Source organism: Bison bison, unplaced genomic scaffold, assembly GCF_000754665.1.
Source record: "Bison bison bison isolate TAMUID 2011002044 unplaced genomic scaffold, Bison_UMD1.0 scf7180017864531, whole genome shotgun sequence".
Lineage (NCBI taxonomy): Eukaryota > Metazoa > Chordata > Mammalia > Artiodactyla > Bovidae > Bison > Bison bison.
The window spans coordinates 10,701,446-10,705,079 of NW_011495081.1; the positions used below are offsets into that span (position 1 = coordinate 10,701,446).

The following is a 3,634-nucleotide window of genomic DNA, read 5'->3' on the forward strand; positions in this document are numbered from 1 at the left end:
ATCTGCCTGTAGTGCAGGGGATGTGAGTTCGATCTCTGGGTTGGGAGGATCCCCTGGAGAAGGAAATGGCAAGCCACTCCAGTATTCTTGCCTGGAAAATCGAATGGACAGAGGAACCTGGTGGGCTACAGTCCATGGGGTTGCAGAGTTGGACACAACTTAGAGACTAAACAACAACAAGGGCAGATGCTGTTACAAGTATTTTCCTATGATAACTCTCACTGTATAAGCTCACTGACTATTTGAAGTATATGTATTTCCATCTTACAGATGAGAAAACTGAGGCACAGGTATAGAACCTTGGCAGAAGTCCAAAATTATGTTGACAAGATCACTTCCAACCAGTCTTGGGGAGTGACCTGGCGGCTCTGGCAGTGTTTCAGCACACACCAGAGTGTGGTTCTACACTCAGGTCCCCCAGCTAAGCTTCCTGAAGAACCAGGTGCCAGCTGGAGCTGGGGGCTCACGGGCTGTGATTGGCTGCCATCACTTGTGGTTAGCCCTGTGTGGTGGGGGGAGGCTGGGAAAGGCAGTGGAGACTGATAAATAATGCAGCAGCCTGCCTGAAAGACAGGAGAGCACCCTCTGCCTTCTCTTTGGTATCAAGTGATATCAACTGAATTGCAGTCTTCCTAACACTTTGCCCAGGCAGCCCGCTGAGCAAGGTAACACTCATGCTTTTCATGCCTTGAGTCACAATATTTATTATATTTTTATGTTGCTAACTAAAAGTACTTGGGCTTTTTCCCTTGTGGGGAATGAGAGGAGGGATCGAGGGAAGCTGACTTATGTTTGGTTTTTCTCTCTAATGTGCTTAAAATAGGAAAGGAACAAGAGACTAAGTTGAGGAAGACACTGTAGGTTCATAGAGAAGATGCAAAATATCCGAATTACTGTAAATGAGGGCTCTAGGCAGAGGAAGGGCTTGGGGGAGTGTGTTATTTATTTATTTGGCTGCAATGTGTGGCTTGTGGGGATCTTAGTTCCCTGACCCAGGGATCAAACATGTGCCCCCAGCAGTGGAAGCTCAGAGTCCTATCCAATGGACTGCCAGGAATTTCCCAAGTAGTGCCTATTGAAGGGATTTGCAAAGCGAATCAGCAGAAGGAACGGAGTGAGACTCTTGGAAAAAGTACTGCGCTTATCCAGGCAAGAAAAATAATCAGGAGCAAACAAATTTCAGGGTTGGAGGAAATATGTACTTGCCCAGGTATTTGCCAAGAATTGCCAGGAATTTCCTGAGCTGCATCAGATTAAGTAGGAGACCAGTATTTCCCAAAGCATGACCTGTGTGCCCCTAGTAACAGTGCCACTGAAATGCTTGTTAAAAAATACAGTTTCTGGACTCTGTCCCAGATGGAGAATCAGACTCTCTGGGACCTGATGATCTGCATCGTTGTTTTAAAACACAAGCTCCCTAGTGATGCTGGCACATAGCAATTTTCAGAACTGCCACTGTAGAGACCCTACACAGAGGTTACGTTCGTGAACAGGATTCCTGATCAGGGGCTGTGACAGTGCACTTCTTTCTGAAGTAGTTCAAGCAAGAAGTTGCCTGGAGGAAGAGCAAGAATCCTCAGGTCATTTTGTAGATGCCTTGAGACATAAAAAGGCTTTTGATGCTGTCAGTTTTTTGATGTTGGTGTTTGGCAAAAAGCAGACAATAGTTATTTGTGGAGTGAATGAATAAATGAACGAATGAGTGCAACGGGTGTGACAACAAGGGGTCACGCTTGGGCACACAGTAGTCACTCAAGCATTGTGTGGGGACCAAAGACGTTAAGAGGAGGGATTGTGGACCAAGTACTAACATGTATGTGTGTGAAGAGTTGGGGGCTGGGCTGGGAGTAGGGGCAGTGCTGCAGCTCTGCCTTCCGAAATAACTAATGATGCACTCCCATGAATGACAGTTTCTGCCCCAGCCAAGTCACCTTAGACTGGCTGCCAAAGTGAATCCACGCCCTGTAGGGAGAAGGACCTCTCCAGCTGTGATGGAAGGTCATAGCAACGCTGAGAGGGTAGAGCATGGGAACAGGGCTGAGCCAGCAACAACCACCCTGCCTTATAGAGTCTGACGCTGGTCCACCACTGAGACCCTGTGTTAGAAGAGAGGAGATCAAGAGTTTGCAAGATTCCCAGGTGTCCAAAAAAAAAAAAAAATGACCTCAGGATAACTCTTTCATGGTTCAAACTTCATGCTGTCTGCAAGTCCATATTTCAGTCCCCTTTCAACTTGTTTGGGATTCCAGGTGGCTCAGTGGTAAAGAATCCGCCTGTCAACGCAGGAGATATGGGTTCGATCCTTGGGTCGGGAAGATCCCCTGGAGAAGGAAATGGCAACCTGCTCCAGTATTCTTGCCTGAGAAATCCCATGGACAGAGGAGCCTGGCAGGCTACAGTCCACGGGGTCGCAAAGAGCTGGACACAACTGAGCGACTGAGAATGCAAGCACAGGTTTACCAGAAAAGAAAAGCTAAGAATGGTGGTCAGATTTGACATTTGGCCAAACTTTTCTGGGAGGAAATTTAGGAAGAAGTATGGGAAAATGAGGAAGGAGAAGAGGATGACAGAGGATGAGGAGGCTGGATGGCATCCCCAGTGCAATGAACATGAACTTGGGCAAACTCCGGGAGATGGTGAGGAACAGGGAAGCCTGCGTGCTGTGGTCCATGGGGTCACAAGAGTCGGACAAGACTGGGCCACTGAACAACAACAACAATGACTATGGGTACATGGAAATCTAGCCTTAAAAATGTTTTTTCCCTAAAGTGAGTATATCACAAAAATTTAAAAAATAATACATATTTGTTGTGAAAAATTCTAATGATATAAAAATGAATTAAATAGAAAATTAGAGATCTTACTAGTATCAATTCTATTTTCTTAAGAGTTGACATTGTGAAGGTTTCAGTGCATACTCTTCCAGACTGTCTATATTTTCAGATATATACAAATATGAACAAATATGCAAGAATGAGGTCTTACTATACTTGCTATTGTTGTTCTTGTCTCAGCTTTGTCATGTGTGCATCATTTTATATCTTGATGTATATAGAAATTGCATATATGTATCAATGCATACAGAAAATTTTAATTTCTGTGTTGTTTTCCATTGTGTACCTGGTCCATAGTTTGTTTAATAATGCTTGGTGATTATTTATGCTGTTTTTTTATTTTGCAAAGTAAGAAAAAAATTTTTTAAACGCATTTTAAATTTTTTTCTTTCTCTCTTTCCATATAAAATATCACTATGGGAATAACCTGTGGGAATGTTTTTATAGAATTTTCTAAAATCAGATTTATTCCACCAAAGATAATCTGTATTTCAACTTTTAAAAGACATTGCTGCATTTTCCACTAGAAATATTATACCAATTTATACTCCTCCCAAAAATGTATGAAGATACCTTCAATCCCTGTACCTTCATTAATGCTGATGAGCATCAATCTCATGTTTTCAATCTTTGCTAATCAAATAGATAAATGATATCTGATTAGAACTAGTTATTAAAAGTTCTGTCTTCTAAAAATAATAGATGCTTATTTCAGAGGCAGTAAAAATCCTCCATAAGGATAAAAAATATAAAACATCTATAGCTTTCACCTCGGAGAAGGCAATGGCACCCCACTCCAG

At 42.8% G+C, this 3,634-nt stretch overlaps 1 protein-coding gene across 1 annotated transcript in view; it reads left to right on the forward strand.

The window, feature by feature from the left end:
* Positions 1-584: 584 nt before the first annotated feature.
* The window catches only part of RAG1 (recombination activating gene 1), a 9,191-nt gene continuing 6,141 nt past the window's right edge, over positions 585-3,634 (forward strand). Inside the window, exon 1 of the mRNA XM_010831868.1 lies at positions 585-665. The gene's annotated coding sequence lies outside the window, so the exon portion shown is untranslated. The remainder of the gene's footprint in view (positions 666-3,634) is intronic.